The sequence below is a fragment of the Arachis ipaensis genome, chromosome B1 (assembly GCF_059453495.1).
Source record: "Arachis ipaensis isolate K30076 ecotype BB chromosome B1, ASM5945349v1, whole genome shotgun sequence".
NCBI lineage: Eukaryota > Viridiplantae > Streptophyta > Magnoliopsida > Fabales > Fabaceae > Arachis > Arachis ipaensis.
The window spans coordinates 126,100,430-126,114,403 of record NC_142436.1 but is presented as its reverse complement, the minus strand read 5'-3'; the positions used below and the strand labels follow the sequence as shown (position 1 = coordinate 126,114,403).

The window sequence follows — 13,974 nt, the reverse complement described above, 5'->3', positions numbered from 1 at the left end:
AAAGGATCCAAGGCTTTGAGCATTAATGGATAGGAGGGCCCACAGGAATAAAATCCTAGCCTAAGCGGCTAAACCAAGCTGTCCCTAACCATGTGCTTGTGGCGTGAAGGTGTCAAGTGAAAACTTGAGACTGAGCGGTTAAAGTCGTGGTCCAAAGCAAAAAGAGTGTGCTTAAGAGCTCTGGACACCTCTAACTGGGGACTCTAGTAAAGCTGAGTCACAATCTGAAAAGGTTCACCCAGTCATGTGTCTGTGGCATTTATGTATCCGGTGGTAATATTGGAAAAAAAAATGCTTAGGGTCACGGCCAAGACTCAAAAAGTAGCTGTGTTCAAGAATCAACATACTGAAATAGGAGAATCAATAACACTCTCTGGATTCTGAGTTCCTATAGATGCCAATCATTCTGAGCTTTAAAAGATAAAGTGAGATGCCAAAACTGTTCAGAAGCAAAAAAAGCTAATAGCCCCGCTCATCTAATTAAGACTGATCTTCATAGATGTTTTCGGAATTTATTGTACATTCTCTTCTTTTTATATTATTTTGTTTTTAGTTGCTTGGGGACAAGCAACAATTTAAGTTTGGTGTTGTAATGAGAGGATAATTTATATGCTTTTTAGCATTCGTTTTAGGTAGTTTTTAGTATGATTTAGTTAGTTTTTAGTATATAATTAGTAGTTTTTAAATAAAAATCACATTTCTGAACTTTACTATGAGTTTGTGTATTTTTCTATGATTTCAGGTATTTTCTGGCTGAAATTGAGGGACCTGAGCAAGAATCTGATTCAGAGGCTGAAAAAGGACTGCAGATGCTGTTAGATTCTGACCTCCCTGCACTCGAAGTGGATTTTCTGGAGCTACAGAATTCCAATTGGTGCGCTTTTAATTGCGTTGGAAAGTAGACATCTTGGGCTTTCCAGAAATATATAATAGTCTATACTTTGCTTGAGCTTTGATGGCCCAAACTGGCGTTCAAAGTCAGCCTAAAATTTCTGGTGTAAAACGCCCAAACTGGCACCAAAGCTGGCGTTTAACTCCAAGAAAAGCCTATGCACGTGAAAGCTTCAATGCTCAGCCCAACCACACACCAAGTGGGCCCCAGAAGTAGATTTCTGCATCATTTACTTATTTTTGTAAAATCCTAGGTTACTAGTTCATTATAAATAGGACCTTTTACTATTGTATTTTCATCTATCTTTTAATCATGTTTTGATGATTGAACCCTCTTTGGGAGGCTGGCCATTCAGCCATGCCTAGACCTTCTTTCACTTATGTATTTTCTATGGTGGAGTTTCTACACCCCATAGATTAAGGTGTGGAGCTCTGCTGTTCTTCATGAATTAATGCAATTACTACTGTTTTCTATTCAATTCATGCCTACTTCTTCTCTAAGATATTTACTCACACTTCAACCTGATGAATGTGATGATCCGTGACACTCATCATTATTCTCACTTATGAACGCGTGCCTGACAACCACTTCCGTTCTATCTGCGATAGCTTGAGTGTGTATCTCTTAGCCTCCTGGTTCGCGACGCATGGTTGCCTCTCCTAACAATAGAGCCTTCCATTCCGTGAGATCCGAGTCTTCATAGTATAGGCTAGAATTATTGCCAGCCTTTCTTGGGATTCGAAAAGTCTAAACCTTGTCTGTGGTATTTCGAGTAGGATCTGGGAAGTGATGACTGTGACAAGCTTCAAACCTGCGAATGTGGGGCGCAAGTGACAGTGCGCAAAAGGACAATGGTCCTATTCCGACGCTAGCGGGAACCGACAGATGATTAGCCCTGCGGTGACAGCGTAGATGGATTTGTTTTCATCCGAGAGGATCATACAGCTTGCCATGGAAGGAGCTAACGCATGGTTGGAAGAAGGCAGTAGGAAAGCAGAGGTTTAGAAGCAACAAAGCATCTCCATACGCTTATCTGAAATCCCAACAACGAATTACATAAGTATTTCTATCTTATTTTCTATTTTAATTACATTTTAATTATCAAAACCTCAAAACCATTTTAATTCGCCTGATTGAGAGTTACAAGGATGACCATAGCTTGCTTCAAGCCGACAATCTCCGTGGGATCGACCCTTACTCACGTAAGGTATTACTTAGATGACCCAGTGTACTTGCTGGTTAGTTGTGCAGAATTGCAGAAGTGTGATTGTAATTTCATGCACCAGAAAGCAACTAGAATAAGTAGAAAAGAGGGTAAAAGTAAGAGAGGAGAGGAGTGGAAGAGAAAAGAAAAGAAGAAGTTGAGAGAAGAGAAGAAAAGAAGTAAAGTGGGAGAAAACAGGGGTGTGCGCACGCACAGGTGTGTGTGCGTGCGCACACTATGAGGAAAGGGGAAGGTGTGCGAGCGCACCCACTATGCGAGCGCTCCTGGCAGAAGAGGGAGTAAGAAGTGTGCGTGCACACAAGGGTGTGCGCACGCACAGAAGATTTTTTTTTTGGGAAGGATCATGTGTGCGCACGCACACATGTCCGTGCGGGCGCACAAGAGCATAAGGGGTTGGGGTTCACACGCACAAGCTGTGCCAATGCTCCCACCAGAGTGGTTGCAAGTTGGCGTGCGGATGCACACGTCTGTGCTGCCGCACAGAGGGTGCGAAAAAGGGTATGTGTGTGTACGCACACATGGGTGCGCACGCACAGGTCGCAGAAAGCAGGGAAACGCGCGCACACAAGGCGTGCTGGCGCTGCAACCAGAGGGCAAAATCATGCGTATGTGTGCACACGAGTTGGTGCGCACGCTCAGGAAGCAGAAAATGAACGTTTTGTGCGCACGCACAAGTACGTGTGTCCGCACAAATGCCCTATTTTGCAAAAAAATTTCTTCAAAATTCTAAGGTACCAAGCCTTAGTTCAATCAAAACTCAACACCAAAACATGTAAGAACCCATAAATTCATGATCCAAACCAAAATTCACTTACAAATATCAAGATTAAACTAATTCTAAGCTAACCAACCAAACAAACATGCAATAAATCAAAATATATACAAAAAGAGAAGAGTAGGAACAATGTTACCAAGCACTTTTATTTAATGTCTTTAAGTTAGACAATTGGGAGAGCCCTTGCTATGGTGGCTTGTGCTTGACTTCCTCACCAATTTCTTGAATGTCCAATGTCCTCTAGGATCCCAATCCTAACCATTGACAAAAACAAAAGACAATCAAAAAGCAAGCTATTTACATATTAACATATTTACAATAACCAATAACTTTTCACCATTGCAACTCCCCGGTAATGGTGCCAAATTTGATAACGAGAATTCTTGTATGGTTCAGAATCAATCAAAGACAAGCATCACTTCATTGGTAGCATAGTCCAAACCAACAATGAATTCTCAAAATCAAATTTTAATGTCACAATACAAAATAACCGAGAGTATTTAGCTCCCGGGTCGTCTTCCCTAGGAGTTGCAATGAAATGTACAATTATTGGCTATGAGAGAGCATGGAGAATTGAGAATGCAAGCAAGAGAGCAAGAAATGTAAATAGCAAGGAATTGAAACAAGCATGCAAGGAATTGAAAAGAAAGCAATTAAAGGACAGTTGGCAAGATGTGGGTAATCTAGGTTTCCTATCCTAGTTGTGGACCACAAACATGGCAATTGTGTGGAGTCGATCCAAATCAATCAATCCTCCTTGAGAATTAGTCCAAAGACGTAATTGATCTCAATCCATAAGTCCTAGTCAACTCACTAATTACTTAGTGAAAGACTAGCGTCAATGGAAACCAAACCAATTAACTATTCTCACACAATGCGGAATAGACATCCACAACTCAATTCCACCCAAACATCCAATTTCTCAACCAAGAGTGTGAAAACTAAACATGCAAGGCAAGGAATTAAAAGTCAAAGCAATAAAATTCAAAGCAATTAAATGCAAGGAAAGAAAACTTAAAATGCAAGGAACCTCATGGCAAGCAATTGAGAGCTAAGGTTACCTATCCTAGCCATTGACCACAAACACATGATGATTATGAAGAGTTAATCCTACTTAGTCAACCTTACATCGAAGATAAGTCAAATAGGCATAGTTAATTTCAATCCATAAGTCCTATGTCAACGCTAGGGGTCACATAGAGTCAATAGAGATTAAATCAACTAACTACTCTAATATATCAAACAAGAATGGACATCAATGACTCAAGGATCACCAAAGTCAACAATTTCAAGCCAAGAGTGTAGAAAAAACTAATTAAAGACTAAGCCAAGCATTTTATCAAACACTTGGTGTGCATGAGAATAAAATAATATTAAAATACATTAAAATAAATTCTAAAGCTACCAAAGCAAGAAAGTGACAATAACAACTAGAGAAAGCAATAAATGACATGGAAACATAAATTTGCATTAATTAAAATTAAAGTAACAAAGAGTATCCATATGCATAAAAATGACAAAATAAAGGAAATAAGAAGAGAAATGAAGAAGAGTAAAGAAGCAATAACAATAAATGACAAGGAAAAGTAAATAGAAACAAGAATTAAATATAGAAATTACAAGAAAATAAACTAAGAAACCCTAATTCTAGAGAGAGGGGGGAGCTTCTCTCTCTAGAAAACTAAGCTAAAACATGATAAAAGCTAACCCTAATTGCCCCCCCTTAATTCCTCTTCACTTTGGCCTCAAATAGCTTCAGAAAATGAGTTGGATTGGGTTTTGGAGACCCAGAATTCGCCCCCAGCAATTTGCATTAATGAGCTCATGTGCAGGGACCTGTGCGGATGCACAGATGTGTGCGTCTGCACACATGCTGAATTCTGACTTGTGCGTATGCACAAGTACCTATGCGTACGCACACATAGACTTATGTCCATGATGAGCGGATAATTTATACGCTTTTTGGCATTGTTTTTACATAGTTTTCAGTATAATTTAGTTAGTTTTTAGTATATTTTTATTAGTTTTTAAATAAAAATTATATTTCTGGACTTTACTATGAGTTTGTGTATTTTTCTGTGATTTCAGGTATTTTCTGGCTGAAATTGAGGGACTTGAGCAAAAATCAGATTCAGATGTTGAAGAAGGACTGCAGATGCTGTTGGATTCTGACCTCCCTGCACTCAAAGTGGATTTTCTGGAGCTACAGAACTCCGAATGGCGCGCTCTTAATTGTGTTGAAAGTAGACATCCAGGGCTTTTCAGCAATATATAATAGTCCATACTTTGCTCGAGTTTAGATGACGCAAACTGGCGTTCAACGCCAGTTCCATGCTGCATTCTGGAGTTAAACGCCAGAAACAGGTTACAAATTGGCGTTCAACTCCAAGAGAAGCCTCTACATGTGTAAAGCTCAATGCTCAGTCCAAGCACACACCAAGTGGGCCCCAGAAGTGGATTTCTGCATTATTTACTCATTTCTGTAAACCCTAGTAACTAGTTTTGCATAAATAGAACTTTTTACTATTGCATTTACATCTTTAGTTACATCTTTAGATCACGTTTGGGGGCTGGCCATTCGGCCATGCCTGAACCTTCATCACTTATGTATTTTCAACGGTAGAGTTTCTACACACCATAGATTAAGGTGTGGAGCTCTGCTGTTCCTCATGAATTAATACAAAGTACTATCGTTTTTCTATTCAATTCAAGCTTATTCTAATTCTAAGATATTCATTCGCACTTCAATATGAATGTGATGATCGTGACAGTCATCATCATTCCCAACCTATGAACGCGTGCCTGACAACCACTTCTGTTCTACCTTAGATTGAATGAGTATCTCTGGGATTCCTTAATCAGAGTCTTCGTGGTATAAGTTAGAATCCATGGACGGCCATTCTTGAGATCCGAAAAGTCTAAACCTTGTCTGTGGTATTCCGAGTAAGATCTGGGAAAGGATGGCTGCGATGAGCTTCAAACTCGCGAGTGCTGGGCGTAGTGACAGACGCAAAAGGATCAATGGATCCTATTCCAGTATGATCGAGAACCGACAGATGATTAGCCATGCAGTGACAGCGCATTGGACCATTTTCACTGAGAGGACAGGATGTAGCCATTGACAACGGTGATGCCTAACATACAGCTTGCCATAGAAAGGAGTATGAATGATTGGATGAAGACAATAGGAAAGCAGAGGTTCAGGAGGATCGAACGCATCTCTATACGCTTATCTGAAATTCCCACCAATGAATTACATAAGTATCACTATCTTTATTTTATATTTTATTTATATTTTAATTATCAATTCACCATAATCAATTGAATCCGCCTGACTGAGATTTACAAGGTGACCATAGCTTGCTTCAAGCCGACAATCTCCGTGGGATCGACCCTTACTCACGTAAGGTTTATTACTTGGACGACCCAGTGCACTTGCTGGTTAGTTGTGCGAACTTGTGACAAAGAACTAAGATCATGAACGAGCGTATTGAGTTTCTAGTGCCGTTACCAAGGAATGGAACCGTCAAGATTTCCGCGCACCAAGTTTTTGGCGCCGTTGCCAGGGATTGTTCGAGTTTGGACAACTGACGGTTCATCTTGTTGCTCAGATTAGGTAATTTTATTTTATTTTTAAGCTTTTTTATTTCTTATTTTTGAAAAATACAAAAAAAAATTCTCCTTTTTCATTTTTTTCCCAAAATAATTTTCGAAAAATCCAAAAAAATTTTTAATAAAATCATAAAATCAAAAATAAGTTTGTGTTTCTTGTTTGAGTCTTGAGTCAAATTTTAAGTTTGGTGTCAATTGCATACATTTAGTTTTCTTTTAATTTTCGAAGAACACATGCATTGAATTTCTTTTCTTGTTCTTCATGATCTTCAAGTTGTTCTTGACAAGTCTTCTTGTTTGATCTTCATATTTTCTTGTTTTGTGTCTTTCGTTGTTTTCCATATGCATTCTTGCATTCATAGTGTCTAAAAATTAAAAATTTCTAAGTTTGGTGTCTTGCATGTTTTCTTTTATTGAAAATTTTTCAAAAATACATACTTGATGTTCATCATGATCTTCAAAGTGTTCTTGGTGTTCATCTTTGCATTCAAAGTGTTCTTGCATGTTTCCTTTGTTTTGATCCAAAATTTTTGTGTCTTGAGTCTTTTTGATGTTTTTCTCTTTCCTTATTAAAATTCAAAAATAAAAAAAAATATCTTTTCCTTATCTCACTCATAATTTTCGAAAATTTGATTTGATTTAATCAAAAGTTTCAAAAATTTAATCGTTTCTTATGAGTCAAAACAAATTTTCAATTTAAAAATTCTATATTTTTCAATTCTTTTTCAAAAATCAAATCTTTTTCACTTTTTCTTTCATAAATTTCGAAACTTTCAAAATTATTTTCAAAATCTTTTTCTTATTTTTATTTCATATTTTCGAAATTAATGTGATTGATTCAAAATTTTTAAGTTTGTTACTTGCCTAATAAGAAAGGTTCAATCTTTAAACTCTAGAATCATATCTTTTTAGTTTCTTGTTAGTCAAGTAATCAACTTTGATTTCAAAAATCAAATCTTTTCAAAATTAATTTTCAAATCTTTTTCAATTAATCCTATCCTTTTGTTTCAATCATATCTTTTTCAAAACTACCTAACTAATTCTCTCTCTAATTTTTGAAAATCCCTCCCCTCTTTTTCAAAATTCCTTTTTAATTAACTATTTGTTTTAAATTTAATTTAATTTGATTTAATTTTCCTTGATTAATTTTTGAAATTTTAATTTTAATTTTAAATTAAAAACAAAAGTATTTTTATTTTAATTTATTTAATTTTTGAAAATTCTTTTCTCTCATCTCCTTCTAATTATTTTATTTATCTACTAACACTCCTCTTTTTCTTAAAAATTCGAACCCTCTCCATCTTTCTGTGTTCGAATTTCTTTTCTTCCTCTACTCACATAAAGGAATCTCTATACTGTGACATAGAGGATTCCAAATTTTCTTTTCTGTTCTCTTCTTTTTCATATGAGCAGGAACAAGGATAAAAAAATTCTTGTTGAAGCTGATCCTGAACCTGAAAGAACTCTGAAGAGGAAGCGAAGGGAAGCTAAAGCACAACTCTCTGGAGAAAATCTGACAGAAATTTTCAAAAAAGAAGGAGGCATGGCCGAAAATAATAACAATGCAAGGAAGATGCTTGGTGACTTTACTGCACCTAGTTCCAATTTACATGGAAGAAGCATCTCAATCCCTGCCATTGGAGCAAACAATTTTGAGCTGAAACCTCAACTAGTTTCTCTGATGCAACAGAATTGCAAGTTTTATGGACTTCCATCCGAAGATCCCTTTCAATTCTTGACTGAATTCTTGCAGATCTGTGATACTGTTAATATCAATGGGGTTGATCCCGAGGTCTACAGGCTTATGCTTTTCCCATTTGCTGTAAGAGACAGAGCTAGAATATGGTTGGACTCTCAACCTAAAGACAGCCTGAACTCTTGGGATAAGCTGGTCACGGCTTTCTTAGCCAAGTTCTTTCCTCTTCAAAAGCTTAGCAAGCTTAGAGTGGATGTTCAAACCTTCAGACAAAAGGAAGGTGAATCCCTCTATGAAGCTTGGGAGAGATACAAGGAATTGACTAAAAAGTGTCCTTCTGACATGCTTTCAGAATGGACTATCCTGGATATATTCTATGATGGTCTATCTGAATTATCAAAGATGTCATTGGACTATTCTGCAGGTGGATCCATTCACCTAAAGAAAACGCCTGCAGAAGCTCAAGAACTCATTGACATGGTTGCAAATAACTAGTTCATGTACACTTCTGAAAGGAATCCTGTGAGTAATGGGACACCTATGAGGAAGGGAGTTCTTGAAATTGATACTCTGAATGCCATATTGGCTCAAAATAAAATAATGACTCAGCAAGTCAATATGATTTCTCAGAGTCTGAATGGATTGAAGGAATCATCCAACAGTACTAAAGAGGCATCTTCTGAAGAAGAAGCTTATGATCCTGAGAACCCTGCAATAGCAGAAGTGAATTACATGGGTGAACCCTATGGAAACACCTATAATCCCTCATGGAGAAATCATCAAAATTTCTCATGGAAGGATCAACAAAAGCCTCAACAAGGCTTTAATAATAGTGGAAGAAACAGGTTTAGCAATAGCAAACCTTTTCCATCATCCACTCAGCAACAGACAGAGAATTCTGAGTAGAATCCATCTAGCTTAGCAAATATAGTCTCTGATCTATCTAAGGCCACTGTGAGTTTCATGAATGAAACAAGGTCCTCCATTAGGAATTTGGAGGCACAAGTGGGCCAGCTGAGTAAAAGAGTCACTGAAATCCCTCCAAGTACTCTCCCAAGCAATACAGAAGAAAATCCAAAAAGAGAGTGCAAGGCCATAGCCTTACATGATGTGGCCGAACCCAAAGAGGAGGAGAAGAACGTGAATCCTAGTGAGGAAGACATCCTGGGATGTTCAGTGACCAATAAGGAGTATCCTTTTGAGGAACCAAAGGAATCTGAGGCTCATCTAGAGACCATAGAGATTCCATTGAACCTTCTTCTGCCCTTCATGAGCTCTGATGAGTATTCTTCCTCTGAAGAGGATGAAGACATTACTGAAGAGCAAGTTGCTAAATACCTTGGTGCAATCATGAAGCTGAATGCCAAATTATTTGGTAATGAGACTTGGGAAGATGAACCTCCCTTGCTCACCAATGAACTAAATGCATTGGAGAGGCAGAAATTACCTCAAAAGAAATAGGATCCAGGCAAATTCTTAATACCTTGTACCATAGGCACCATGACCTTTGAGAAGGCTCTGTGTGACCTGGGGTCAGGAATAAACTTAATGCCACTCTCTGTAATGGAGAAACTAGGGATCTTTGAGGTGCAAGCTACTAGAATCTCATTAGAGATGGCAGATAACTCAAGAAAATAGGCTTAAGGACAAGTAGAGGACGTGTTAGTAAAGGTTAAAGGCCTTTACATCCCTGCTGATTTTATAATCCTAGACACTGGAAAGGAGGAGGATGAATCCATCATCCTTGGAAGACCCTTCCTAGCCACAGCAAGAGCTGTGATTGATATGGACAGAGGAGAGTTGGTCCTTCAACTGAATGAGGACAACCTTGTGTTTAAAACTCAAGGATCTCCTTCTGTAACCATGGAGAGGAAGCATGAAATGCTTCTCTCACTGCAGAGTCAACCAAAGCCCCCACAATCAAACTCTAAGTTTGGTGTTGGGAGGCCACAACCAAACACTAAGTTTGGTGTTGAACCCCCACATTCAAACTCTAAGTTTGGTGTTGGGATGTTCCAACCTTGCTCTGATTATCTGTGAGGCTCCATGAGAGCTCACTGTCAAGCTATTGACATTAAAGAAGCGCTTATTGGGAGGCAACCCAATGTTATTTAATCATATCTATTTTATTTTCTTTTTGTTATTTCGTGTTTTATTAGGTTGATGATCATGTGAAGTCACAAAAACTACTGAAAAATAAAAAAAACAGAATGAAAAATAGCATTGAAAACAGCACACCCTGGAGGAGAGCAGTCTGGCATTTAAACGCCAGAAACAAGCATCTGTCTGGCGTTTAACGCTAGAAACAGGCACCAAGCTGGTGTTTAACGCCAGAAACAAGCATCTACCTGGCATTAAATGCCAGAAACAAGCTACAGTTGGGCATTTAACGCCAGAAACAAGCAGCAGTCTGGCGTTAAACGCTAGGATTGCACAGCAAGGGCGTTTTACATGCCTAATTGGAGCAGGGATGTTAAGTCCTTGACCCCACTTGATCTGTGGACCCCACAGGATCCCCACATTTTCTTCTCTCCTCTTCACACCTTTTCATAACTCTCTTCCCCAAATACCCTTCACCAATCACCTCAATCACTCTTTCCCATCACCTCTTCACCACTCACATCCATCCTCTCTTCCCCATAAACCCCACCTACCTTCAAAATTCAAACTAACCTCCCTCCCGAACCCAACCCTAATGGCCGAACCATACACCCCCTCACTCCTATATAAACCCCTCACTCCTTCTTCATTTTCACACAACACAACCCCCTCTTCTTACCCTTGGCCGAATACACCTTCTCCCTCCATCTCCTCTTTTTTTTCTTCTTCTCCTTCTTTCTTTCTTCTTTTGCTCGGGGACGAGCAAACATTTTAAGTTTGGTGTGGTAAAAGCATAGCTTTTTATTTTTCCATAACCATTTATGGCACCTAAGGCCAGAGAAACCTCTAGAAAGAGGAAAGGTAAGGCAATTGCTTCCACCTCTGAGTCATGGGAAATGGAGAAATTCATCTCAAAGGTCCATCAAGACCACTTCTATGAAGTTGTGGCCAAGAAGAAAGTGATCCCTGAGGTTCCTTTCAAGCTCAAAAAGAATGAGTATCCGGAGATCCGACTTGAGATCCAAAGATGAGGTTGGGAAGTTCTCACCAACCCCATTCAATAAGTCGGGATCCTAATGGTTAGAGTTCATTCAACGCTCAATCATTCCTACTAGTAACCGGTCTGAAGTTACTATAGACCGGGCCATCATGATCCATAGTATCATGATTGGAGAGGAGGTGGAAGTTCATGAGATTATACCTCAAGAACTTTACAAGGTGGCTGACAAGTCCTCCACTTGGGCAAGGTTAGCCTTTCCTCACCTCATATGCCACCTCTGCAATTCGGCTGAAATTGACATAGAGGGAGACATCCTCATTGAAGAGGACAAGCCCATCACTAAGAAAAGGATGGAACAAATAAGAGATCATGGACCTCAACAAGAGCATGAGGAAATTCCTCACCATGAAATCCCTGAGATGCCTCCAGGGATGCACTTTTCTCCACAAAACTATTGGGAGAAAATCAACACCTCCCTAGGAGAATTAAGTTCCAACATGGGACAACTAAGGGTGGAGCACCAAGAGCACTCCATCATCCTCCATGAGATTAGAGAAGATCAAAGAGCTATGAGGGAGGAGCAACAGAGGCAAGGAAGAGACATAGAGGAGCTCAAAAGCACCATTGGTTCTTCAAGAAGAGGAAGACGCCACCCTCACTAAGGTGGACTCATTCCTTAATCTCCTTGTCTATTTATTTTACTGTTTTTCAATTTTTGAGCTTCATGTTTTATTTATGTTTGTGTCTTTACTATATGATCACTAGTGTCTAAGTGTCTATGCCTTAAAGTTATGAATGTTCTATGAATCCATCACCTTTCTTAAATGAAAAAATGTTCTAAAAACAAAAGAACAAGAAGTACAGGGTTTCGAATTCATCCTTGAAACTAGTTTAATTATTTTGATGTGGTGACAATACTTTTTGTTTTCTGAATGAATGCTTGAACAGTGCATATGTCTTTTGATATTGTGGTATATGAATGTTAAATATGTTGGCTCTTGAAAGAATGATAAAAAGGAGAAATGTTATTTGATAATCTAAAAAATCATAAAAATGATTCTTAAAGCAAGAAAAAGCAGTGAATACAAAAGCTTGCAAAAAAAAATAGCGAAAAGAGAGAGAGAGAGAGAGAGAAAGAAAAAGAAAAAAAAGCAAGCAGAAAAAGGCAATAGCCCTTAAAACCAAAAGGCAAGGGTAATAAAAAGGATCCAAGACTTTGAGCATCAGTGGATAGGAGGGCCTAAAGGAATAAAATCCTGGCCTAAGCGGCTAAACCAAGCTGTCCCTAACCATGTGCTTGTGGCGTGAAGGTGTCAAGTGAAAACTTGAGACTAAGCGGTTAAAGTCGAGGTCCAAAGAAAAAAGAAAAGTGTGCTTAAGAACCCTGGATACCTCTAATTGGGGACTCTAGCAAAGCTGAGTCACAATCTGAAAAGGTTCACCCAGTTATGTGTCTGTGGCATTTATGTATCCGGTGGTAATACTGGAAAACAAAGTGCTTAGGGCCACGGCCAAGACTCATAAAGTAGCTGTGTTCAAGAATCAACATACTGAACTAGGAGAATCAATAACACTATCTGAACTCTGAGTTCCTATAGAAGCCAATCATTCTGAACTTCAATGGATAAAGTGAGATGCCAAAACTATTCAAGAGGCAAAAAGCTACAAGTCCCGCTCATCTGATTGGAATAAAGTTTCATTGATATTTTAGAATTTATAGTATATTCTCTTCTTTTTATCCTATTTGATTTTCAGTTGCTTGGGGACAAGCAACAATTTAAGTTTGGTGTTGTGATGAGCGGATAATTTATACGCTTTTTGGCATTGTTTTTACATAGTTTTCAGTATAATTTAGTTAGTTTTTAGTATATTTTTATTATTTTTTAAATAAAAATCACATTTCTGGACTTTACTATGAGTTTGTGTATTTTTCTGTGATTTCAGGTATTTTCTGGCTGAAATTGAGGGACTTGAGCAAAAATCAGATTCAGAGGTTGAAGAAGGACTGCAGATGCTGTTGGATTCTAACCTCCCTGCACTCAAAGTGGATTTTCTGGAGCTACAAAACTCCAAATGGCGCGCTCTCAATTGTGTTAGAAAGTAGACATCCCGAGCTTTCCAGCAATATATAATAGTCCATACTTTGCCCGCGTTTAGACGATGCAAACTGGCGTTCAACGCCAGTTTCATGCTGCATTTTGGAGTTAAACGCCAGAAACAGGTTGCAAAGTGGAGTTAAATGCCAGAAACAGGTTACAAATTGGCGTTCAACTCCAAGAGAAGCCTCTACACGTGTAAAGCTCAATGCTCAGCCCAAGCACACACCAAGTTGGCCCCAGAAGTGGATTTCTGCATCATTTACTCATTTCTGTAAACCCTAGTAACTAGTTTAGCATAAATAGGACTTTTTACTATTGTATTTATATCTTTAGTTACATCTTTAGTTTCATCTTTAGATCACGTTTGGGGGCTGGCCATTCGGCCATGCCTGAACCTTCATCACTTATGTATTTTCAACGGTAGAGTTTCTACACACCATAGATTAAGGTGTGGAGCTCTGCTGTTCCTCATGAATTAATACAAAGTACTATCATTTTTCTATTCAATTCAAGCTTATTCTAATTCTAAGATATTCATTCGTACTTCAATATGAATGTGATGATTGTGACAATCA

General features: G+C 38.5%; 1 non-coding gene across 1 annotated transcript; it reads right to left on the bottom strand.

The window, feature by feature from the left end:
* Window positions 1–8,440: 8,440 nt before the first annotated feature.
* Window positions 8,441–8,548, bottom strand: LOC148578279 (small nucleolar RNA R71). The gene has a single exon (XR_015903631.1). It is a non-coding gene; the product is annotated as a small nucleolar RNA R71 (small nucleolar RNA).
* Window positions 8,549–13,974: the final 5,426 nt, after the last annotated feature.